The following is a 26,727-nucleotide window of genomic DNA, read 5'->3' as shown; positions in this document are numbered from 1 at the left end:
TACGCATCGGGACGATGCTCTTTCTTTCCGGGGGGCCAGTGACGCGGTGCATTCCGCAAGCACGCGCCGCCTCAAAAGAAGAAGAAGAAGCGATCTAGAGCTGTGGTCAAGACGTTCGTCGAAGCCCGCCGCTGTCTCTTGTTATCAGGGATCGCCCGCATTCACGCGTGACAATATATTGTTCTTCCGGGTATTTTAAGAGTCACCAGGGAGTAAAAAAAAGTTTATACATGAGAACTGAGAATTTAAACATTTACCGCCGCTTGATTCAAACTGGTGATATCCACACCAAAGAAAGCTGGTTGCCGCCTTTTCGAACTGAATGGTGGTGTAGCATAGCATCAGGGATACGCGCAGAAAAATCGTTGTCGACGCAAGCAGTTTACTCGCGAAACGATGGCGACCCCTGCATTTAGTTCCGTGGTTTTTTCTAGCTTAAAATATCTCTGTTTTTTGGTAAGAGAAGTCTCCTGTCCTTATAATGCCGTAGTTTATCTATAAACTACAACTTCCATTTGTTCTATAGGATAGGATAGGACTAACTTTATTAAAATGCCGCAAACCGACGGTTTAACGCGCCGGGACGTTGACCAAGCGTCAAGCAGAGATTATGTCTTACTCTGCACTACCCCAGTTCGACCCGTTTGTGGTGGGCCGTGTGGCTTGCGCTTTTCCAGTGCACCCCGGGCCTGCTGGACGGCCCATAGTTGATGTGCCCGTGTCTGAAGACTGCACTGCTCTTTGAAGTTCGGGCGGGTATGTCCTGGATGTAGCTTCGGTCGAGAACCTTACACACTCCCACAAGATGTGCCACTGGTCCGCCGGACCCACTGCACAAATAGTGCACACACCACTCGGATAAAGTTCTGGGTGAAGCACGTTTAGCACAGCCGGGGCGAGGAGTGACCCGGCCTGTATCTGCCTCAGGATGACGGTTTCCTCCCGAGTGAATGCCGGGTGAGGAGGCGGCATTGTCCGTGGGGCTAGGCGGTAACAGTTCGTAACTTCGCCATAACTGGTCCCTCGGTCCTTGGTTTCGAACCACCACATGGAACGGTCACTCTCGGCGGCGCGGAAGGTAAGCGCTCGCGCCGCCGAATGGGCCGTCTCGTTGTGGTTCGGCGAGAATGCACACCCTCCCGCGTGCGCCTTGAACTACCTGGTACGGATAGTGCTGCCGCGGTCTTGGAGCTGGAGCTTGCTGATGATGGCGGCCGCCGGGGCGCACACTCGCCCCTTGGCAAAGTTGCGCACGGTGTTTTTCGAGGCACTGAGCACGGTGCGACACTCGGCCTCGGAGGTCGTCAGAACGATGGCAACCTCCTCGGCGCCATGGCGTCCGTGCACCGCACGCTCGCTGCCGTTGTCTTGGTGCCGGTAGGCGCAGCAACGACCACTGCCGCCAAGCCTTCTCGCTTGTATTCCGCTGCGTCCACGTTCCGGGCGTGCGGGTCTTGGGCGTGTTGCTTGGTGAGGGCCTTGGCCCGCGCCTGCCGCCGTTCTTGGTTGTACTCGGGGAGCACGTTCTTCGGGATGGGGTCCACGTGGATGTGGGCCCACGCTTCCTCGCTGATCTCGCACGGTTTTCGACTGGGAGTTCGGGGATTGCAATCCAGGGATGTCAGTATACTGCAGCCCGTGTTGGCGGTAGAGAGGCGCTCCATTTGCGGGCTGAGCTGCGTCTCAGATATTTCTTCTAGGGTGTTATGGACGCTGAGCTGCAGGAGCCGGTCCGTACTCGTGGTATCTATTAATCCCAGCGCCGTCTTGTAAGCCCATCTGATCAGCGTATTGATCTTGGTCATGTCAGTCACCTGCCCGTTTAGGTGGGCCTCAACGTAGGCGATGTGACTGGTCACAAACGACCGGACGAGGCGCACGATACTTTGTTCACGCATGCCCGCCCGTCGTGTCGAGACTCGGTGTATCAGCCGGATGGCGCCTATTGCCTTGGTGGTAAGCTTGTTGATGGTCTTTTCGTGGCGGCCAGTCTTGTTTAGCAGCAGGCCCAGGACCCTGGTCTTGGGAACTTCGGGGATGCGTTGCCCCCCGATGCAGTCATGATGTTGATGTGATCGCACTCCCGAGGGGGAGCGCATTTCCGACCCGGTCGTAACGGTGTGACGACTAACAGCTCGGATTTGGGGGGCGAGCACACTATGCTTGTGCCGTCAAGGTGCTTGCTCGAGGGCGGTAACTGCCGCTTGCAGCTGTTGCTAGATGCTGGCTTCAGGGCCGCCGGCCGCCCACAGGGTAATGTCGTCGGCGTGTATCGTATGCCGGACACCGGTCCCCGCTACTGCCCTCGCTACCCCGATCATGCATGACGAAGTTGAAAAGCAACGGCGAGATGACCGAACGCTGCGGAGTACCCGTGCTGCCGAGCTTGCATTCGGGGAGCTTGAGGTCTCCGGCATGCAGTTCCTCCGTGCGGTTCGTAAAGAAGTCTTGGATGCAATTGTAGCTCGTTACCCCGATGTTGAGCCTTGATTCTTGTGCTGTTATGGCTGACTGGTTGACTTTGTAGAATATGTGCATAAATGGTAACTTCTGGAGTGGGCTCTGGTGTGGACTGTGGGGAGTGAATGTGTGCATAGATGGCGACTACGGGAGTGGAATATGTGCTATTATAAGTGACTGTGCGCATAGCGCGGTAGATCCGACAGGTTTTAGGACATTATTAACGTAGAAGTGACGCTGAGGTGGGGCAATTGCCGGCAAAATAAGCAAGGCTAATCCCACCTGTAGCATTCAACACCTCAGCTCAACTTTGTCGAATGTGCGCTTTGAAAATCGAGCCCCAGAATTACTTTGCTGTCTTGTGTCTTGTTGTCGATGATTTATTTTTTGAGTTGTAGCGTGGCGTCCTGTGTGCTGAGTCTGTGCCGGAAGCCGATCATCGTGTCCAGATAGAGGCCTTCCTTCTCCAGGTATTCCTGCCGCCGGTTGCCACCACGTGCTCGAGCACCGTTAAAACTATGGCTAATGCGTCGTTCGCTTCCTATCAAAGCTATCATGCCTACCTGGCACGTACAATTTCCAAACGCACGAATCGTGCACGCAGTATGAACCTTGCTTTTTCACATTCCAAAAAAAATCACAAAAAAGCCCTCCTGTTACTGTCAGTGTATGATTTGAATTTTTACTTGTAACCTTATATCGCCTTTTCGTCTAGATTCGTAACCACTTTAATGTCAGTTCTCAAATTTGCTCTAACGCTGTTTATGTTACTGTCAAATCATGCAGCCAGTGTCCCCAGTGTCACTGGGTGCCATAACAAGAAAGTGCTCGGTTTCATACCCCTGTATATCTTCCAATACGCTCTTTTTTCTATAGTTTTCAGTTCTCATCTGCATTACTCAAGAGATATCATTACAACAGCCATTGGACCAAAATGCGTCATCGGTTAAAATTCGCCCATGGCTAGAGGGGAGCGACGTTACCAGACCGGAAGTAACGTCACTTCCGGTAAAGACATCAGCACCTGCCAGCGCCTAATGAAATCAGGTGTCCCTGTGAATTTTGTTGAACAAACTTTCTTGCTTTTTTTTAACCTTTTTTGGATTTCCTTGCTTTAATTCATCTACCGGCTTTGGCAAAAGTAACCGGGCTGCTCATACCTTTTCTTATGCTATCAGGAGAATTTTTCATCCAAAGCAGGATGACAAGGCCACATGTCTTCGTCTCGCAAATAATTATCGCAGCGAACAAGGGACGGAGGCAGAGCGCCACCTCCCCGCCCCTGGTCCGCTCCCGACGGAGCGCCACAGCAGCTGGCTTACATTTTTCAAAGATGCTCATTTCGTGAAGCATCGTTTATATTGACGTCAAATTGTGCGCCTCAGTTGACGGCAAATTTGGAAACCTAGTAACAGTAGTGGTTTATTCAAATAATAATCATAAAAAGGAAGGATAAGATTTTTGCTAGGCTCGGCACCTGCCATCGATACTGAAGCACCCGGTGATGAACGTAAAAGCGCAAAAAACAAGGACGAAGAATAAGGCTGACAACACGAGCGCTCACTTCAAACTGATTATATTACATGCAGAAACGGAATTTTATTTTATACTCTCGATAATGACTGCAAGGCATTACCACAGAGTAGTGAAAGATAGATGACAGTCATCTAGCGTCACACTTCAACGATAAAAGATAGGTCATCTCTTTTTGTGAGAGCAGAATTGACAGAGCACTTACGCAGTCATCGCCAGCTCGCGCTATCTCCAAAGGCTCAACAATTCCTCGCGTAATTTGACATTTGTTCCCGTAAAGGATTTTGCACTTGTGAAAAAGAGGACGACAACCCTCTTTTCCTTTGCTTTTGCATTTTAGACAATGAATGCTCATGTGCCCCCCTTTATTATTGTTCACAACATAGTCATGCTCACCCAATCGCGCATTTAGGCATCTTCCCGTTTGGCCTATATAATATTTACCACAATAGAAAGCCACTTTGTAAACAACACCTTCTGTGCGTCTCGCGAACGGCTTTTGATGCCTGATTGCGCAACCAGTTTTTCCTGGGTTTTCTAAGTGCTATGCTTACATAATGAACTCAGCTTATTTGGGACAGAGAACAACACGTCAACGCTTACCCTGTCAACGTTTATCGCTCAAGTGTGACGCCCGATGACTTATCTTTCACTACTCTGCGGTAATGCCTCGCAGGCATTATAGAGAGTATAAAATTCCGTTTCTGCATGTAATAAAATCAGTTGGAAGTGAGCGCTCGTGTTGTCTGTCTTTTTCTATGTCCTTGTTTCTTGCGGTTTTACGTTCAGCATGGAAAACCAACTCGCCCAAACGAGGCTTTTATTGAAGCACCTGAGCTGGGGCAGCGAAAATAAAGGATAGCATGCAGAATGGAGAAATTAAATGAAAGAGGTGAGGGGACCGGAAGAGAGGATAGGGGGAGAGGTAATATACACAATATTTACACATTATGTGTACAGTTTGCGCGCGTGACTAGTTCATGACGGCTTTCTACTCTCTGTTCTGTGCTCCGAACTGTACCTGGCTTCTGTCATTTTTATACATTGCTTACTTTTGTTTCATGTCACCTGTGCTCTTTATAGGAATCATTGTTGCCAGGAGATGGGAGCGGCGCTCTAGTTCGTAATTTTGCCACTACATGGCACATGGAAGGAAAATATCTGCTGCACCCCTCTCCCCTCGGAAGACGAAATAAAAAAATAGATGGGGGTACCGAGGGTAAACGTTCCCGAGAGGTTGATCACCAATGAACACTGCGGCCTACTGCTGCAGTGCCACGTGTCTGCCACAAAGTTTTCAGCGCTAATGCATGCAGCCCACATCTCCCCCTCTCTCTTTCTTTCTATCTCTATCCCTCATCACCGCCACGTGCCTAAAACTGCGATTGAGGCGCCCACTGTGGCAGGGAGCCAGTTATGCGCCTTCCTTTCCTCCAAATCATAGGAGTCTAGTATGTTGTCAACGCCAACGCCAATGAACACAATGAACGCCGACGGCCTATAACTTATGTCTCGCGTTTCTGACAAAACGTTGTGAACGCCAACGCATGCAGCGGACATCTGTCACTACCGCCACGTAGGTTAAAGCGCGACTGAGGTGTCCACTGTCCCAGGGGACAGTTATGCGCCTTTCGTTTGCTTTCGAAGAAAATTTAAGGTTGGTTTTGAAAATTAGTTTTGAGGAAACGAAATGGCGCAGTAACTGCCTCACATATTTTGGTGGACACCTGAACTACGCCGTAAGGAAGAATAAACGTGGTTGGGCTGAAGATCGTTCAAGGTCATTTTCCGGCCCAGGCGACGACTGCTTTACCCTAGCGTAGTAAAGCTTTCCGCTTCAAAAGTCCGGTCCATTTTTTGTAAGATTGGCTATACCAAAAAAACGCGACTTCTTTCATTGAAGCGCATAGGGCTCGAGGATAGTTAGCAGCCGTCCCAAATTTCGGTTAATATTACATGTTTTCCCCTCTTCCATGTAATACCCTATGGAGCCTTCAAGGGAGACAACCGGCAACCAAGAAATATATGTAAAAACCTGTTTTAGCTCTTCGAATCGTTGTCCTCAAATATTCAAGTGCGGGCTCTTTTTCCTGCAAGAGCAACTTTTGTTAATCAGTTGGCGCTGATAGCATTCAACCATATCAGTGCTTTTATCACCCGCATTATCCCCTGGTCCCACAGCTCTCACAACCGATACGCTGAAACAATAGCGATCGATATGTGGACGACGTGAACGTATCGTGATTCCAGTGCCGCCGCAGGGCTCCTGCCACAGCCCGGTGAACCTGCCTGACTGCAGACTCGGTGAGCTTCCACTTCGACTTTCTCTGGGCTGCATGTTTCACACAAAAAAATGCAATTTCTCAACGTCACCCGAGAATAGTTAAACGTGAGTTAGCTAACAGATGCAGTGAAAATGCAAGCGAACAGAGCGCACAAGAAGGTCAGGACACACACGCACACAAAAAAAACTGTGGGGACATTTGAGTCACTCGAGTAATTAACTTGAGTTAATGCGATGGCATTAAGTTTCAAATTCGCCGCAGCTTCTGCTGCAACTTGTTTGTTTGTTCGTTTATTGCTACTGTCAGCCCAAGAAGGGCTTTTACAGGAGTGGAGAAAAAATATATATATAACAAAGAAAAGGAAAGTCCCACTCCAAGTCAACAACAAAAAGACAACGACAATGCAAAGCAGAGGTAGTAAATGAAAAAAGTGGCACACAGTGAACAAGTGAGGGAAAAAAGACGCTCGTATTATACGCACCGGAAACAGAATCCACATAGGCGCAATCTTGTCAAGGAAGATGAGACCCTCTAACCCAGCTGTAAATGCACAGAGAGATGATGATATGGCAACTGAATCTGGAAGTTCATTCCATTCTCTAATCGCCCTTGGGAAAAAGCTTTATTTGAAAGTATCGTTGCGTGTAACCGGTGGCTGTATGTATAAACTGTGCCTGTTTCTTGAGCGTTGGTCTGGGAAAATTACACAAAATTCAGGTAAGCTAATCTTGACCTGGTTATGAATAATTAGAAATAAAAAATTTAATCGGTCCAACTTCGTCCTTAGTTCTAAGGGTGGAAGGTTTGCACGCCTGCATAGTTCAGTAGGAGATTGCCTGCGCTGGTATTCATTAAATATGAATCTTGATGCCAGTCGTTGAATTTTGTCCAATTTATGTCTGTTAGTTGCAGTGTGTGGGTCCCATATTATTTGAGAATATTCAATAATTGGCCTTATTAGCATCTCATAGGCTATGGTTTTCACTTAAGGAATTGCATTATACAGTCTGCGCCGGAGTCCCCACAGAACTTCATTTGCCTTACTACATACTTCATTGATGTGCGTGTTCCACCTCAAATCCGGAGTGAATATTAATCCTAAATATTTATATTCTGTAACCCTTTTTAGTTCGTGTGGACCGATACTGTATTTATAGCTCAGGGGCACCTTCTTCCTCGTGATAGTCATACGGACTGATTTTACTGGTTTCAGTGTCATTCGCCATTCATTGCACCAGTTTAGAATTTTTTGTAAGTTGTGGTTAAGGTCTAGCTGATGACTTAAAGAGTCAACCCTTTTATATATGACGTAGTCGTCTGCGGACAGTCTTATTGGAACGTTTATATCAGACGGCAAATCAATAATAAAGATTAGAAATAACGGAGGCCCCAAAACACTACCTTGAGGTACTCCAGACCGAACAGGTTTAGACCTGGGTTTAATTTTATTTATTTCAACATACTGCTCACGAGACTGAACGTAGGATGTAAACCATTTAGTAAAATTGGGATTTCTGAATATTGCATTCATTTTTAGCAAGAGTTCCGGATATGATACTTTATCAAACGCTTTGGCGAAGTCTAAGAAAATTATGTTAATCTGTCCTCGGATATTTATTGTTTGTGAAAGATCCTGAACTGTCTGAACAAGCTGCGTTATTGCAGACAACCTCTTACGAAAGCCATGTTGCACTTGTGGTAGTAAGTTGTAAGTTTCCAGATAATTTGAGAGATGATTACAGACTATGTGCTCAAGCAGTTTGGAGCATGTGCTCGTAAGAGAAATGGGCCTGTAGTTACCTGCGTCAGATGTGCTCCCACTTTTCTGAATTGGAATTATTTTGGCTTGTTTCCAGGCTGTAGGAAATGTTCCGTGGGTAAGCGAAGATTGAAAGATAATATTGTGAGGCAGAAGAACGCACCAGCAAATTCACCTTTTTACTTCAGGTAGGCCGAAGCAGCAGCTACCGACTAGTCACAGCTTAGCAACACTTCGTCTTCTTCGCACCACCCGATGACCGATGATGATTACGCTGAGATGAAGATGAAGGTCACTCACAGTGCTTACAACATTCCCCCTCCCGAACGAAAGCGACCATCCTGGTCGCAAATTAAATCTTAAGGTCGGCGGTTAAAGGGTTTCAAGCGCGACACGTGCACAATCTCGGTGCCGCGACACCGACGATCGCGAACAGGCGATGCAGGTGTGATGAGATAGTTTACAGGGGAAGTTTGTTCCAGAACCGTGTACGGGCCAATAAAACGGCTCAGAAACTTTTCACACAGGCCGGGGATGCGAGTAGGTGTCCAGAGTAGCACTTCGTCTCCAGGGCGGAAAGACACTGAGCGATGAGTCGCATCATACGTGCTTTTCCTGGAAGCTTGAGTGGCTTCAGTTTGAAGGCGGGCACGATCACGGCAGTGGGCGATACGAGACACGAACTGTTCGTGGGAAGGCGCGGCAGAAGGAGTAGAAGCTGTGAAGAAAGATGCTTCGAGGGAGAAGGTAGGATGGCGGGCATAAACAAGAAAAAACGGAGAGTAGGTGGTGGTTCGTTGAACGGCAGTGTTGTAGGCGAAGGTTACAAAGGGGAGTAAAGAGTCCCAATTGTTGTGCTGAGGGTGAATGTAGGTGGATAGCATATCAGAAAGGGTGCGATGAAAGCGTTCTGTGAGGCCATTGGTCTGAGGGTGGTAAGGAGATGTAGTTTTATGCACCGTGCCTGAAGCATGAAGCACTGCGGCGAGGACGGTGGAGAGGAACGACTTGCCACGATCGCTAAGGAGGAGGCGAGGGGCGCCGTGGCGAAGAAGTATGGTGTGGAGGAAGAAGTTGGCGATTTCGGAAGCGGAGCCGGAAGGAAGTGCTGCGGTTTCAGCGTATCGGGTGAGGTGGTCAACGGCAGTAACGACCCAGCGGTTGCCAGCTGGAGTCAAGGGCAGGGGTCCATACAAGTCGATTCCGACGACTTCGAAAGGTGTGGAAGGACATGGGAGAGGTTGCAAGAGACCGGCAGGAGGCGACGTAGACCGCTTGCGTCGTTGACAAGGGATGCAAGACGCTACGTATTTTAATACTGAGGTTGAAAGGCCAGGCCAGAAGAAACGACGTTTGATGCGGTCATAGGTTTTGTGGTACCCAAGGTGACCTGCGGTGGGGTCGTCGTGGAAGGCTTGTAGAACTTGAGGACGCAGGGAAGAAGGAATTACGGGAACCCATGTGTGGCCCAGTGGGCTGTAGTTGTGCCAAAATAATGTGCCATCCTGTAACTTGAAATTTTTGAGCCGACGACGGAGACGGGCATTTGGAGGTCTAAGAACACCGCTGAGACTATCAATCAGCTTTTGACAGTAAGGGTCAGCACTCTGGTGGTGAGCAAGATTGCAGTGTATATCTGGCATGGGAGCAATAGAGGCGGCGCTCAAAGACTGCATAACTGTAGGGTTTAAATGGCTTGACTCCGTTGGGACAGGAGAGGAATGCGAGGACATGGGTTGCGACGGCAAAGCAATAGGGCAACGAGAGAGAGCGTCGGCGTCCTTGTGCTTCTTGCCCGATTTGTAAGTGACAGTAAAGTCGTACTCTTGAAGGCGGAGGATCCACCGCCCGAGACGACCGGACAGATTTTTCAAAGTGGATAACCAGCATAGGGCGTGGTGGTCAGTGACGACTGTGAAGTGACGGCCGTACAGGTAAGGACGAAACTTCTGAACAGCCCAGACGACGGCGAGACATTCTTGTTCGGTAATAGTGTAGTTTTGTTCCGCAGAAGTCAGAGTTCGGCTCGCATAGGCAACAACATTTTCTGTAGAGGTGTTTTGGCGTTGCAGAAGGACAGCGCCAATGCCATGGCTACTGGCGTCGGTGTGCAAAATTGTCGGTGCTTTATCATCAAAATGGCAGAGGACGGGACCCGAAGTCAGAGCACGCTTCAGAGTTTCAAATGCTTCTTCGCAAGCAGGAGACCAGATGAAAGGCGTGTCGTTGTGAAGAAGCGCATGTAAAGGTGAGGCAATAGAGGCGAAATTGCGGATGAATCTGCGGAAGTATGATGCCAAGCCGAGGAAACTGCGGAGATCTTTGACCCGAGTTGGACGGGGAAAGTGCAGCGCAGCAGCGATTTTTTCAGGGTCAGGCTTAATTCCTTCGCTGCTTACGAGATGGCCAAGAACTTTAATGGATTTTGATGCAAAACGGCATTTCTTCGTGTTTAGCTGTAGGCCAGCGCTGGAAAGTGCTGTCAAAACTTCATCGAGACGAGTAAGGTGATCAGGAAATGACGAAGAAAAAATGACGATGTCATCTAAGTAACAGAGACATGTTTTCCATTTGAGGCCGCGGAGAACTGTGTCAATCATACGCTCGAATGTAGCAGGAGCGTTGCAGAGTCCAAAAGGCATTACATTGAATTCGTATAAACCGTCCGGTGTTGCAAAGGCGGTCTTCTCTTTATCATCTTCATTCATGGGGATCTGCCAGTAGCCTGATCTTAAGTCAAGGCTGGAGAAAAATTGGGCACCTTGCAAACAATCGAGGGCGTCGTCAATTCGAGGGAGGGGATACACATCCTTACGAGTTATTCTGTTTAGAGCACGGTAATCTACACAAAAACGAACCGAACCGTCTTTTTTTTGCACTAGCACAACAGGCGATGACCAGGAACTAGACGATGGGCGTATGATGTTGCGTGCAAGCATGTCAGCAACATTTTCCTGAATAACTTTGCGCTCGGTTGGAGAAACACGATAAGGCCGGCGTCTAACTATGCTTGATCCGTCGGTGAGTATGCGATGCGTTGCTGCAGCGGTTTGACCCAGTGTGCCGGAATTGACGTCGAACGAGTCTGCGTGCTTGTTCAATACAGCGAACAATGCGTCTGTCTGGTCTGTTGTCAGGTCGGTGCTGATCGTGTGGCGAAGTGCTGCACTGAGCGAGGCAGGGGATGAATCAGAGCGATCGGAGGTGGAAATGGGAAGAAGTGTGACAGGCTGGGCGGAAGCAATTGATGCAACAGTAGAGTCGCGTCGCAGAAGAATGGGCTCTGATGTGGTGTTGAATGCGACGAGAAGAGAAGAACCGCTGGAGAAGCGAAGAAGGGACACGATGATGATAATACCTCTTGACAGGAGACGAGGGCTGGGTGTAATCAGGACGTCGCCATCGGTGACGGCGTCAGAAGTCACAGATAGAATATCTTCGTTGCCCGGATAGAGGACGTGATCGGCAAGCATAACTACACGGGAAGAAAGTGGTTCTCTATCGGCAAGAATGTTGCATTCAGTGACTTCAATAGTGGGAGGGGAACACGTAATGACTGCTGAGGCGTTTTGGAGGAAATCCCAGCCGAAGATGAGTTGATGGACACAGGAGGATAGGACAGCAAACTCAATGAAGTGCAAGATGCCATCAATGGTGACTCGGGCTGTACACGCTCCACAAGGGTTAATAGTCTGTCCATTTGCAGCACGTAAAGGAGGACCGGTATAAGGTGTGCGCACTTTTCGCAGTTTTAAACACAAGTCAAGTTTCATAATAGAAATAGCGGCGCCGGTATCAATTAAAGCTTCCAGTTCATGTCCCTCAAGGAATACAGTCAACATGTTTGATGGGAGCAGAGGAGGAATTGGAGCGACGACAGGCGGTGCAGTTTTACCTCCGGAAACTGCACAGGTTAGTTTTCCGTTTGGCGGGCAGAAGCTGAAGATGGAGGGCGAAGGGGCGACGAAGTCCGGCGAAAGGGTGACGGGGAGCGACGACGCGATGGCCGTGCTGTCCTAGACCGGTCAGGAGAAGTCGACGGGGAGGAAGAGGGACGGAGGTCATTATCGGTGTAGTACTGGCGAGGAGGAAGCTGGTAGGCGTCGTCACGTCGAACGTACCCATAGCTCGCACGCTCATCTCGCAGTCGTCGGCGACAAACGCGTGTTACATGGCCGCGGATTCCGCAGTAGAAACATACTGGACGAGGTGGGAGAGGCCGCCAATTACCATACACCGGTGGTCGCGGGGACAGGGCGGCGAGGCTGGGTGGGACGGGCGCGTGATGGACAGGAGGACAAGGAGGAGGAGCCGCAGTGACTTCAGCATACGTCGGAACGTAGGGAGGGGCTGGTGGTTCTGTAGCCATGGGACGATTGAGTGAAGTAAGCTCCTCCTTAATAATGCCACGCAACCCAGTAGATTGAGCAGGTGGGCGTGAGAAGGCAGGAACCGACGAAATATCATTGTGGAGCTCTTCCCGTATTATAGATCGTATGATGGTGCGCAGATCAGTTTCGGGAATTTGGCTCGGATCCCAGGTGTTGTTGAGGCGGCGCGACTGTAGATAGTCAAGTCGCTGGCAAGTGGCACGAATGTCTGCCACCGTGACGGGATTTTGGGCAGCTAGAGCTGCGTAGGCAAAAGAGCCAATTCCTTTTAAAATATGTCCGACACGTTCAGCCTCGACCATGCCATTGTTAACTCGCCGGCAAAGGGCGAGTACGTCCTCAATGTATGATGTGTATGTCTCTCCTGGAAGCTGCACACGGGTCTCTAGCTTCTTTTGAAAAGAGGTCGGACCAGCACCAACAGTTCCAAATATCTGGCGGATCTGTGTCGTGAATTGAGGCCAGTCAGGAATGGCGTCCTCATGGTTGAGGAACCACGTCTTAGCCACGTCACTCAGGTAGAATGAGACGTTGAGTAGCTTCATAGAAGCGTCCCAACCGTTAAAAGCGCTCACCCGATCGTACTGCTGTAGCCAGTCTTCGACGTCGTCACCGCGGAGACCGGCGAAAACCGGAGGGTCGCGCTGACGTGAGGTAACTGACCAAGTTGGGTGGGTCAAATGGTGCTGAGCAAGGGCACCTTGGGACGTCAGTGGTGCAGAGGTGGCATGGGCAGCCGTGGGATGCCCATCGGTAGCTACAGGCGCCGGAACGGTGAGAGCAGGGGGATGTGACTGCGCCATGGCGGTTGATGTGCCGCCAAGAACACGACCGGAACGGAGCTCCAGGGGGTGCCGCGTTGAGGACGCTGGGATCAGGAGTCACCTCCACCACTTGTGAGGCAGAAGAACGCACCAGCAAATTCACCTTTTTACTTCAGGTAGGCCGAAGCAGCAGCTACCGACTAGTCACAGCTTAGCAACACTTCGTCTTCTTCGCACCACCCGATGACCGATGATGATTACGCTGAGATGAAGATGAAGGTCACTCACAGTGCTTACAATATCAAGATATTTAGCGACCCACGGAGAATACTTATATAGAAACTCACTCGGGATGTTGTCGGGGCCGGTGGATTCCTTTGTGTTAATGCGCAGAAGGAGGTTCAGAACTCCTTCGTTGATCCGGTCAGAGACTGGAGGGCGATCAGAGTATTGATAAAAGTGCGAGAGTATGCCATCATCGTTGGTGAACACGGAGCAAAAAAGGAATTGAAATTTTCAGCACGAACTTGAGTACTTCGTCCATCCTCAGATTTATGTTGCTTATTTGTGGGGTTTACATATCTCCAAAATTTGCTAGGTGATTCACGAAGAAAAGTTTTCAGTGTTACATTAAAGAATCTCTCCTTGGACTCCTTCAAAAGCCGATTTAGATCTAGTCTCATGTTATGAAGTAAAGTCCTGTTCTGGGCACTCGGGTCTCGAGAACAAGCTTTCCGTTTCCTTTTAATCCTCCGTTTGACATGAAGTATCTCACTCGTAATCAATGGGTTCTTTCTTTTGCCCTTCTTGACACTCATGGGAATAAATTGCCTAATACAATGCATCGTAATCTTCGAAAAAAATTCCCACAGGTCATCAGTGCAACCATTTGATTCAAAAATAGACATGAAGCCATCAAACGACCTTTCCAGGTAATCCAAAACACTAACATCATCAGCAGCTTGGAAGTCCAGATATTGGATGCTCGATTCCTGGTGCATGTAGTACAAGGACATGTTCAAGGACAAAATAACCATTTTACGGTCGGATAACCCTTCATCAACAAGGCATGCATTCACATAAGTTGTCAAAGCACTGGAGATTAAAATAAGATCAAGTACTGATGACCTGGTTGCACATACCCTAGTAGATTCGTTAACAAGCTGAGTTAAATTGTACGAAAATACCAAATCCAAAAACACCTCAGAAGAACAAACATCTGTGTCTCCGACCACGTACGAATCCCAGTCAATAGCTCGGAGATTAAAGTCACCTAGTAACAGTATGCTAACTTGCTGTTTCATATACGTTTTCTTAAATACTCTTAATTGCAAGATATGTTCTACAGGAGAGTTTGGAGCCCTGTATACGCCACCAATAAATACAGTGCGATTATTTAATTTCGGTTTAATCCATACAGCCTCAATATCACCTGGTACTCCTAAAGTGGAAAAAACGATGTTACTCTTGACCAGAAGAGCCACGCCTCCGCCTCTTCCATCTGGATCCCTCCTAACCAGCGCGTAACCAAGTGGTGCGCTTTCACTATCGGGTATAGTTTTGTTCAACCAAGTTTCTGTAATTACGACAATGTCAGATTCCTGTGCAGATTCCTGATTAATAACTAAAGCTTCAAGCGAGTGCTCTTTGTTTAATACGCTTCTCGCATTTACGTTGATAATTTTGAAGGAAACATGTTGACCCTGCACCTGTCTATTATCGCTTGTACCTGAATCACTTCCCAGCTTGAACCTTTCCTTGCGCTCTTCATTCCAGCTGTACAGCGCGTTATTGACCTTCAATTTATCAACAATAAGCTTTACCTTCTTTCCTGCCTTCTTTTCCTGACTTGCCGATTCCTATAGTTGTTTCCTTATACCCTGCACTCTTTTAGAAAAATCCTCACTGATGCTGTAAGCCGTATCCTTTAGCTTACTGCAATTCTGCATAACTTTAATTTTATCCCTATGATCAGCCACCCTCAGGATGACTGGTCGAGGCTTACCAGAAAGCTTCTTGCCTAATCTGTGAATTCTTTCAATAGAAGTTATATTCACGTTTAGAATAGCGCTAAAAAATTCATCGGTTACTTTGTTTACAAGGGTTTCATCGTTTTCATTTTCGTCTTCTGCTATACCCCTAATAATAAGGTTATTTCGTCGTGAACGATTATCCAAATCGTCGAGATGTTTTACCAGATTAGAAGTATCAACAGTGCGTTCAGCTACAATTGTTTCGAGAGTAGCGAGCCTGTTCCGGGTCTCGTCTAAGCTTTGCATCTTAGTTTCAATAAGAAGAAGCCTGTTCTGCATGCCTAGGATTCTTGTTTCAACGAGTCTTGCTTTTCTTGAACCGCAGTAAGCTTGGACAAAATTTCCCTCTGATTCTGGAGCAATTCCTCGCACATATCGTCCGTAATAGGTCCTGGATTCTTCTCCACAACGCCTGAGAGACCCAACAACAGACCCGCAACGGAAAAAAACAGTCGCATATACAGTCAACGACAACTCGTGGACACACCAGCACTACAAGACCAACAAAATTGCTATGGAAGCCATGTTTTGTTTTCGTCACTAACCTGCATGAACAGCGGAACGTCAGGCGACATTGTCACGGCAGTGCCGCCGTGTCCACTGAAGCTGGTAGGCAATAGTCCCGCTTTTATAGCATGCAGCTGCCGATGCATTCTGGGCAAGCGTTCAGGCGTTATCGTGCCCCCAGATGGTGAGCTGAAGATGCTGTCCACGTGTCGTTGACCCTGGGTACAGGTGCCCTCTGCAGACTGACTGGAAACACCGCCCACACAGAAGTTTCGCGGTAGGGACGCATCGTAGCGAAGCTTGGCGTACGGCGTCGAATGATTCGGTTGCATCTCCAGCATGGAAGATTAGGCACACGAAGAAAACCTGCATGAACAGCGGAACGTCAGGCGACATTGTCACGGCAGTGCCGCCGTGTGTGTCTGTGTGCGTGTGCGCGTGTGTGTTCATGCGTTTTTGTCCCTTTCGTCATATTCCACTATATTCGGAGAGCAAGCTGCAGTTCCAGGTATCTGGTAATATACGTTGTGGGGCTAGTTGGTTCATACTCAGACTTCTTTTATGCGCACAGAAAGACGACACAAAAAGACAAGGTAGACAGGACGGAGCGCAACTTTCAACTGTTTTATTCCAGAAAAAGTACATGACATTTATACCAAAAAGAATGGATAGTTATCAGAGCCACGTGCCGGCCAGAACCCGAGAAAAGCACACAGAAGCTCACCTCATATGTAATTTATCTAAAAAAGCAAAATCTTTATCATATATTGTCACAGATGGTGCACTGACACATGAACTACCGCTTTTTCTTATATGGTAGGCTTCAGCCAATTCTCGCTCAAGCGTGTCAGTACTCCTGCACAAGATGCTGGTGCCTTGGAGCGTTGCATCACAGTTTTTTTGCTTTCTGTTTGATGTCGTTATCTTTTCCACACTCACTGATGTGCGCCGGCAGGTGCGAACCGGTACCGTTCTTCAAAGACAAACTGTGTACCCTTAGCCGCTCATTAACACATCGGCCCGAAAGCCCAATGTACACCTTCCCACACTTCAGCGGAATTCTGTACACTACCCCTTTTTCACACTTCACAAACTTATTAACATGTTTGATTTTGCAATCTGAGTTGCGGCTACCATCTTGCGAAACTAGACGACACAGTGAAGAAAGTTTCCTTGGGGCCGAGAAAACCACGGGTACCTTAAACTTGTTAGCCACGCGCTTGAGGTTATGAGCCACTCTATGCTGATATGGAATGACCACAGGTTTCACTTTGTTTTGCAACTGCAACCATTGTCTGGTTCCTACTCCTTCCTTGTTTAATCTTCTTGAGAACAGCTTCAGCAACCGAACTCACTACTATCTGGGGAAAGCCTGCCTGTTTTAGCTTCCCGACCGACCTGATCATGAAAGCTTTCCTGCGCCATGTGACAACAGGACTTTCTTAGAGATGACTCAAGGCACATCAAAGCGATAGCACGTTTAACAGTTTTCGATTGCTAGGAATCAAAAGGCAACAATTTCTTCTGTGCACGCGGTTGGTACTTCCAGCAAAAGCCTGCGTCCTTAACGGTTATTTTCAAGTCTAAAAATTGGAAACAGCTGTCATTGGTGAGTTCACAAGTAAAATTCAATCCTTTGGATAGTCGTCTAAAATTAGTAAGAATGTCCTCCACGACTTGTGGATAGGTCAAAGGTGATTGTTTCTTCGAAAAAATAAAAAGTCGTATACATATCTAAAAATCTTTAGCGTGCTACCGTTTTCAAGCGCCTCGGCCAATGATCTGTCCACACCTGCGAGAAAAATGTTGCAAAGAACCGGGGCCACGCACGATCCGATACAGATTCCATTTCTTTGTACATAATTATACCCTTTAAAATAAACAGTGGTGGAACTGAGGTAAAACTCCAGGAGTACAAGGAAGTTGTCAACCGACATACCCGCGCTGTTTTGAAAAGACACCGCTCCGTTTATTTCTATGCACAACCTGACAGCAGCCAACATTTCGCTCTGTGGAATAGAATAAAAAAGGTCAACAACATCTACAGAAAACATGTGTCCTGCAGAGTTTGTTTGATGCAAAAATTCAACAACCTCAAGACTATTCTTAATGGAAAACGGGTCGTCTACTACAAGTCTGTTAAGTTCCTTTAGCAGGAACCGGCTTAGTAGGTTATGCCAGGCACCCCTTTCGCTGACAATGCACCTAAACGGAACACTTTCTTTGTGATCAAGGTGGTTTTTTGCAGTGAAAAAACCTGCAAGCTATTACATTTGGTGTTCTGAATACTACTGGCTAACTTCTCTAGACCAAGGTTTTCGCATAACGCAATGGCTCGGCTTTTTACCTTTGCTGGTTTTTGTTCTGTTTTTTCAAAATTCTTGCGGATAGCCTCCGAGCCTTTCTTGTCGTACGTTCCCGACGCCATAGCGACAAAGCCCCCTTCCTTATCCGCCTGAACGAGTTGCAGGTCGTTGTCCTTAAAGAAGCGCACAATTTTTCTTGTTGGCGCCTTGATTCGGGGTCCCCTAGAAGGCACGGTCCTGATGAGAGAGTCGATTTCCTCCAGAAGACACCTTTCCTTATATTCCGGGTCAGCCTTGTTGGAAATTCTCGTCAGTGCCAAGAGCTCATGACCTTTAACTTCCGGCTCAATGCTGTACTTTGGACCTTTTTTGAGAACGCTAGCGACGTCCTCCGGAATGTGGATGTCGTCAAGAACCTGGAGAGAAGAACTGTCTTGTTTACTTTCTTTCTCTTTTTTTCTTCCTTTGGTTATCACTGCGAGAGATCGCGTCCACAAAAACTCTGTCGACTGGGCGGCCAGCTTCATCATAGATTGAAGCTTCCTGGCGGCGATATGCTCGGTGTCTCGGGAAAAGCACAGCAAGCGAAGCCAATCCTTGAACAGGTGAACCTGTCTCCATAGCTCTGACCTCAAGACCCGGCACACTCTCTTCACATGGCCGAGGGACGGTTTAACGCGGCCAAACAAAACCGAGATGTCAGGAGGCACCAATCCCTTCCTTATGCAGAATCCGAGCAACCTCGCACGGCACGTAGTCAAGGAAATGTGAGCAACAAGGATCGAATCTTGGAAAGGATGTGGCGAAACACTCACAAAAGGGCCCACTGTAGAAGAAAGGTAATCCAGTAATATACGTTGTGGGGCTAGTTGGTTCACACTCAGACTTCTTTTATGCGCACAGAAAGACGACACAAAAAGACAAGGTAGACAGGACGGAGCGCAACTTTCAACTGTTTTATTCCAGAAAAAGTACATGACATTTATACCAAAAAGAATGGATAGTTATCAGAGCCACGTGCCGGCCAGAACCCGGGAAAACCACACAGAAGGCACCGGTGACTCACCTGATATGTAATTTATCTAAAAAAGCAAAATTTTTATCATATATTGTCACAGATGGTGCACTGACACATGAACTACCGCTTTTTCTTATATGGTAGGCTTCAGCCAATTCTCGCGCAAGCGTGTCAGTACTTAGTAGGGCAGAAACTTGGGCTAGTTGGATATTGTTTGAACTCATATTTTCTAGCGCATAGTGAACACAAGGGACAAGAACACAAATACACAGGACGTACGCTAGTCTTCAAGACTAGCGTACGTCCTGTGTATTTGTGTTCTTGTCCCTTGTGTTCACTAAGTGCTAGAAAATATGAGTGTCAGTACTCCTGCACAAGATGCTGGTGCCTTGGAGCGTTGCATCACACAGTTTTTTCTTTCTGTTTTATGTCGTTATCTTTTCCACACTCACTGATGTGCGCCGGCAGGTGCGAACCGGTACCGTTCTTCAAAGACAAACTGTGTTCTCTTAGCCGCTCATTAACACATCGGCCCGACTGCCCAATGTACACCTTCCCACACTTCAGTGGAATTCTGTACACTACCCCTTTTTCACACTTCACAAACTTAACATGTTTGATTTTGTTTTTAGATAAATTACATATGAGGTGAGTCACCGGTGCCTTCTGTGTGCTTTTCCCGGGTTCTGGCTGGCACGTGGCTCTAATAACTATCCATTCTTTTTGGTATAAATGTCATGTACTTTTTCTGGAATAAAACAGTTGAAAGTTGCGCTCCGTCCTGTCTACCTTGTCTTTTTGTGTCGTCTTTCTGTGCGCATAAAAGAAGTCTCAGTATGAACCAACTAGCCCCACAACCCCCACAACGTATATTACTGGATTACCTTTCTTCTACAATGGGCCCTTTTGTGAGTGTTTCGCCACATCCTTTCCAAGATTCGAGCCTTGTTGCTCACATTTCCTTGACTACGTGCCGTGCGAGGTTGGCCGGATTCTGCATAAGGAAGGGATTGGTGCCTCCTGACATCTCGGTTTTGTTTGGCCGTGTTAAACCGTCCCTCGGCCATGTGAACAGAGCGCGCCGGGTCTTGAGGTCTGAGCTATGGAGACAGGTTCGCCTGTTCAAGGATTGGCTTCGCTTGCTGTGCTCTTCCCGAGACACCGAGCATATCGCCGCCAGGAAGCTTCAATCTATAATGAAGCTGGCCGCCCAGTCGACTGAGTTTTTGTGGACGCAATCTCTCGCAGTGATAACCAAAGAAAGAAAAAAAGAGAAAGAAAGTAAAGAAGACAGTTCTGCTCTCCAGGTTCTTGACGACATCCACATTCCGGAGGACGTCGCTAGCGTCCTCAAAAAGGGTCCAAAGTACAGCTTTGAGCCGGAAGTTAAAGGTCATGAGCTCTTGGCACTGACGAGAAGAATTTCCAACAAGGCCGACCCGGAGGATAAGGAACGGTGTCTTCTGGAGGAAATCGACTCTCTAATCAGGACCGTGCCTTCTAGGGGCCCCGCATCAAGACGCCAACAAGAAAAATTGTGCGCTTCTTTAAGGACAACGACCTGCAACTCGTTCAGGCGGATAAGGAAGGGGGCTTTGTCGCTATGGCGTCGGGAACGTACGACAAGAAAGGCTCGGAGGCTATCCGCAAGAATTTTGAAAAAACAGAACAAAAACCAGCAAAGATAAAAAGCCGAGCCATTGCGTTATGCGAAAACCTTGGTCTACAGAAGTTAGCCAGTAGTATTCAGAACACCAAATGTAATAGCTTGCAGGTTTTTTCCACTGCAAAAAACAACAAAGAAAGTGTTCCGTTTAGGTGCATTGTCAGCGAAAGGGGTGCCTTGCAGAACCTACTAAGCCGGTTCCTGCTAAAGGAACTTGACAGACTTGTAGTAGACGACCCGTTTGCCATTAAGAATAGTCTTGAGGTTGTTGAATTTTTGCATCAAACAAACTCTGCAGGACACATGTTTTCTGTAGATGTTGTTGACCTGTTTTATTCTATTCCACAGAGCGAAATGTTGGCTGCTGTCAGGTTGTGCATAGAAATAAACGGAGCGGTGTCTTTTCAAAACAGCGCGGGTATGTCGGTTGACAACTTCCTTGTACTCCTGGAGTTTTACCTCAGTTCCACCACTGTTTATTTTAAAGGGTATAATTATGTACAAAGAAATGGGATCTGTATCGGATCGTGCGTGGCCCCGGTGCTTTGCAACATTTTTCTCGCAGGTGTGGACAGATCATTGGCCGAGGCGCTTGAAAACGGTAGCACGCTAAAGATTTTTAGATATGTAGACGACTTTTTTATTGTTTCGAAGAAACAATCTTCTTTGACCTATCCACATGTCGTGGAGGACATTCTTACTAATTTTAGACGACTATCCAAAGGATAGAAATTTACTTGTGAACTCGCCAATGACAGCCGTTTGCAATTTTTAGACTTGAAAATAACCGTTAAGGACGCAGGCTTTTGCTGGAAGTACCAACCGCGTGCCCAGAAGAAATTGTTGCGTTTTGATTCCAAGCAATCGAAAACTGTTAAACGTGCTATCGCTTTGATGTGCCTTGAGTCATCTCTAAGAAAGTAGTGTTGTCACATGGCGCAGGAAAGCTTTCACGATCAGGTCGCGAAGCTAAAACAGGCAGGCTTTCCCCAGATAGTAGTGAGTTCAGTTGCTGAAGCTGTTCTCAAGAAGATTAAACAAGGAAGGAGTAGGAACCAGACAATGGTTGCAGTTGCAAAAAAGAAAGTGAAACCTGTGGTCGTCCCATATCAGCATAAAGTGGCTCATAACCTCAAGCGCGTGGCTAACAAGTTTAAGGTACCCGTGGTTTTCTCGACCCCAAGGAAACTTTCCTCACTGTGTCGTCTAGTTTCGCTAGATGGTAGCCGCAACTCAGATTGCAAAATCAAACATGTTAATAAGTTTGTGAAGTGTGAAAAAGGAGTAGTGTACAGAATTCTGCTGAAGTCTGGGAAGGTGTACATTGGGCAGTCGGGCCGATGTGTTAATGAGCGGCTAAGGGAACGCAGTTTGTCTTTGAAGAACGGTACCGGTTCGCACCTGCCGGCGCACATCAGTGAGTGTGGAAAAGATAACGACATCAAACAGAAAGCAAAAAAACTGTGATGCAACGCTCCAAGGCACCAGCATCTTGTGCAGGAGTACTGACACGCTTGAGCGAGAATTGGCTGAAGCCTACCATATAAGAAAAAGCGGTAGTTCATGTGTCAGTGCACCATCTGTGACAATATATGATAAAGATTTTTCTTTTTTAGATAAATTACATATGAGGTGAGTCACCGGTGCCTTCTGTGTGCTTTTCCCAGGTTCTGGCCGGCACGTGGCTCTGATAACTATCCATTCTTTTTGGTGTAAATGTCATGTACTTTTTCTGGAATAAAACAGTTGAAAGTTGCGCTCCGTCCTGTCTACCTTGTCTTTTTGTGTCGTCTTTCTGTGCGCATAAAAGAAGCCCAGGTATTTGCTATGCTGTGGCATTTTCAATTGTTCTGGAACCACGGGGGGGGGGGAGATAGAACAGGATAGTCCCACGGGAAGAAGAGTTCTCAGTTTGTGTTCGCAGACACGCGTTCATACGCATACACAAATGACAAAGACAAATGAATCGTCTCTGCTATTTTAATTATCATGACAATTGTGGAAATATGGGGGAACAAAGCCTTTCGCCCCGCCCGCACTCCCACTCCGCGGATGCAGCGTTCCCGCTCGCTAACCGCGGAGGGGTTCGTGCTCGAGGGACAAGGGAAGGGACGACACAGCGTTAACACTCATATGCTATTTATTACACTTGCAATTAATACACAGAGTGGGCCAGCTAGCTACAAAACATCAACGAGGCATTCCTCGGAAGTAGAAGGCTACGTAAGAAGGACCTCCGACTTACCGGCTGGGGCAGGGGCGCGACTTCGGAGGTGTCGGCGGCGAACGTTTGTATGCGCCGATAATGGCGGCCGGGTTTTCCCGTGCGCGCTGCATTCTTGGGGCAAAGCCATTCCCTAGCATTTGCTGGGGAAGGCGGTCAGAGCGCGCGTTTGCTGCGCTCGCTTCGCTGCCTGGAACCAGAAGTCCAGCGGCAAGGCACAACGGATCCCCGTGTGCTTGCCGCGGAAGGTGACGAGAGCGTGCGGCTCCAACCGCTCACCACGCTGGCCGGATCCCGAAGAGCCTCTCTCCGGTTCCGCAGAATTCCGCGTAACCTACGAGGTGGCGCTCACGTCGCCGTTCCCTTTCCCCCATGAGGGAGACTTCCCTCCTCGCCCAGCCGGGGGCTGTTCGTCCCGACGGCCGACGATGAAGATGGGCCGCATCGAAACGGAGGGGGGAAACAGGTTCTCCACATCCCTCCCTCCTTAAATGTCGGCCTACGGTTGAACCCGTCCATGGATGCCATCGACGAAGGGGCCACGAGCGTTGCGATGATGACTGCAAGACAGCTCGTACAGGCGGGGTGCCGGGGTCATCCGATGAGCAGCAAGGTCACCAAACACCCGTCCTTGCCCCGCGGCAGGCATCCAAAATTAGCGTGTCGGGAGGGTGTTGTTCGCGCCGACGCGCCTTTGTTGGAAGGTAGAGGGGCTGGCCCCCCTCTCGTAGCCGCTGCAAACTGCTCGCCGGAGACTCTGCAGCTCGATGACTCATGGCCGCAAGGCAGCAGGCAGAGACCCATACAATGGACAGCAGGCCGGGGCAGCTTCTCTTGAACTCTGCATATCGCTCCTAGGATCTCCAAAAGTTTGCATCAAAAACAATGGAGACCGCGTAAACTCACCATTTGGTAAAGTGCGGAGCAATGCAAGTGCCAAACAATCCTATCCGGCACCGCCCAAACGCTCGGTTCATTTGAACGTAGCTGGCTCACTTCGGACGAATCACATTCGCGGTTCGCTTTCCGGCATGGTGATGTTAAGCTCACTTGAGCTGCGTTAGCGTCTCTGGTTCCGCGAAATTATAAATTCGCTTCGCAGCCCAAAAAATAAGTTCGTTCGAACAAAGTCAGCTTTCTGTTGTTGAGCGAGACCTCTCGGCTCTAGCGAGGTTAAATATAAAACAAGCAAACCCGTTTGCGCGTGCTTGTGCCACGGTACGACTATGTCCTCCCAAAAGCGACAGGCAGCTCCCGAAGAGCCTTAGGCCTACTCGCTCTTACACTTCCGGGTGCCAACAAAGGGCCAAGGACAATAGCTAGAACACAACGCCACGAGGAGATACGTCTCTGCCAAGGTGACCCTAACGCGAACGGCGCCTACCGCTTCTCGCGGTGTCGCAGCGCCCCGGTACTTTTCCTGTAATCACGACTGCAATCCAAAACAGCTGACTACGGCACCCGGCTCCCAGAGCCAAAGAGACAGAACAGAGAATATTTACAACTATGTACAAGAAAAATCGGGCCACCCTCCAGGCTTCCGCATTCACTCGCTTCTGGCTTGCTGTTCTCCGTGGACGTCTCGGTCCCGCTCTCCATGAGCGGACCTCGTAGGTTCACCTTCCACAGGTGTACCGATGAAGTGCTCATCAAAAGCGTAGCATGCACGGCATTCCTCCCATGCTGCTATTACGCTCATCTCGCTGTCAAGAAAGCATCTTCGCCTTGTTAGCAACTCCGAATTCGGTTCAGGCCTAACGCTGTTCCAAATCCGGGCGGGCATTCCACGAACCGAACTGACTGCCGTCCCTCGTCCCAAGAGCTTGCCACACGTTGGGACGCCATTGTGGAAATACGGGGGAAACAAAGCCTTTCGCCCCGCCCGCACTCCCACTCCGCGGATGCAGCGTTCCCGCTCGCTAAGCGCGGAGGGGTTCGTGCTCGAGGGACAAAGGGAAGGGACGACACAGCGTTAACACTCATATGCTATTTATTACACTTGCAATCAATACACAGAGCGGGCCAGCTAGCTACAAAACATCAACGAGGCATTCCTCGGAAATAGAAGGCTACGTAAGAAGGACTTCCGACTTACCGGCTGGGACAGGGGCGCGACTTCGGAGGTATCGGCGGCGAACGTTTGTATGCGCCGATAATGGCGGCCGGGTTCTCCCGTGCGCGCCGCGTTCTTGAGGCAAAGCCATTCCCTAGCATTTGGCGGGGAAGGCGACCAGAGCGCGCGTTTGCTGCGCTCGCTTCGTTGCCTGGAACCAGAAGTCCAGCGGCAAGGCACAACGGATCCCCGTGTGCTTGCCGCGGAAGGAGACGAGAGCGTACGGCTCCAACCGCTCACGACGCTGGCCGGATCCCGAAGGGCCTCTCTCCGGTTCCGCAGAATTCCGCGTAACCTACGAGGTGGCGCTCCCGTCGCCGTTCCCTTTCCCCCATGAGGGAGACTTCCCTCCTCGCCCAGCCGACGGCCGACGATGAAGATGGGCCGCATCGAAACGGAGGGGGGAAACAGGTTCTCCACACAATGTCTTCAGTCAAAAGAACTTCCATATGGCAAGGTAATGTGGCTCAGTCAAACGCGGCTAATACAGTTAGCACCCACGTTATCGGCTCCTTTTAAGTCATCGATGGTGTAGGTGTAATCTTGCAAAAATAAACTCGAATTTATGGAACAAGCTTCGAACGTCTTTAGTCTGTGTCTGTGAAAGATCTGAAGTCAACTTGACGTCCGCAGAGTCCTGTGTTCGATGCAAGCTCACAGCAGGCAGTTCTACCGGGCCCTCACCTACGAGTGCTTCAAGGTCCCATGGAGTTGGGTGGTCTCGGCTGCGGCTGATACTTGCTGTGTCACCACGGGCTTGCGCTCTTCGTACATCTTAAGCATACTGCTGAGAAAAACTTTGCTTTTGTGCCCTAGATCGACAAGGTCATTCACGTCGTTTTTGCGTTCAAGGACATCATACGGACCTTTCCACTGCATGAGCTGCTTATTGGAACTTGTGGACAGCAAATTCAGAACCTTGTCGCCCGGACATAACCTTCTGGGGCGACTCTTCCGGTCATGTACATTTTCTGTTTCTGGCGTGCTTTCTCCAGTTTCTCGTGACCAAGTATGCACGTGTCTTCCAGGCGGTTTCTAAGGTCGATAAGATAGGTGTACATTGCGAGAGTTTCTCCATCGATGGTCTGATTTGTCCAGAGCTTCTTGAGTACTGTCAGTGGCCCTCGTACATGACGTCCATAGATCAAGTGTAATGGGGAGAACCCAAGAGTTGCTTGTGGAACTTCACGGTAAGCGAAGAGTAATGGGGCCAGACACCTATCCGATGACCGAGGCTTTTCTTGGCGCATTCTCTTAAGCATTGTCTTAAAAGTTTCATTTTAATTTCTCCACGAGGCCAGTCGCCATCTAATGTTAAGGTGACGTCGTGAGGAGCTTGATGGAGAGGAGACGGCTGACTTCCTTCATGAGGTCGGAGGTAAACGTGGCCCCCTGGTCAGTAACAATTTCCTTTGGGACACCCATGCGGGAAAATATTTCGACTAGCGCTTCCGCAGAGTGCACAGCGTCAATGACAGGAAGCGCGACGGCGTCAGGATAACTTGTCGGGAAGTCCATCAGCGTGAGCACGTATCGATTATCTTTATGGGACTTGGGTGAGAAAGTCCCGATGAGGTCGACAGCAACCCGTTCGAAAGGACTGGTGATCAGTGGCATGTTTCCAAGCGGTATAATGCTAACCTTTCCCTTTGATGTGGTTCTTTGGCA

The 26,727-nt window shown here is 48.7% G+C and overlaps 1 protein-coding gene across 3 annotated transcripts in view; it reads left to right on the top strand.

Moving 5' to 3' along the window:
* Positions 1 to 6,189: 6,189 nt before the first annotated feature.
* Positions 6,190 to 26,727, top strand: part of LOC144104000 (putative phospholipase B-like 2) — a 171,130-nt gene continuing 150,592 nt past the window's right edge. For 2 of the 3 annotated variants that reach the window (XM_077636770.1, XM_077636768.1), the window contains exon 1: positions 6,190 to 6,297. The gene's annotated coding sequence lies outside the window, so the exon portion shown is untranslated. Of the gene's footprint in view, positions 6,298 to 14,612; positions 14,745 to 26,727 lie in introns of all 3 variants that reach the window. The other variant, XM_077636769.1, reaches the window with a different exon arrangement.

The sequence above is a fragment of the Amblyomma americanum genome, chromosome 9, assembly GCF_052857255.1.
Source record: "Amblyomma americanum isolate KBUSLIRL-KWMA chromosome 9, ASM5285725v1, whole genome shotgun sequence".
Taxonomy (NCBI): domain Eukaryota; kingdom Metazoa; phylum Arthropoda; class Arachnida; order Ixodida; family Ixodidae; genus Amblyomma; species Amblyomma americanum.
This window is presented reverse-complemented; position numbering and strand designations above follow the sequence as displayed.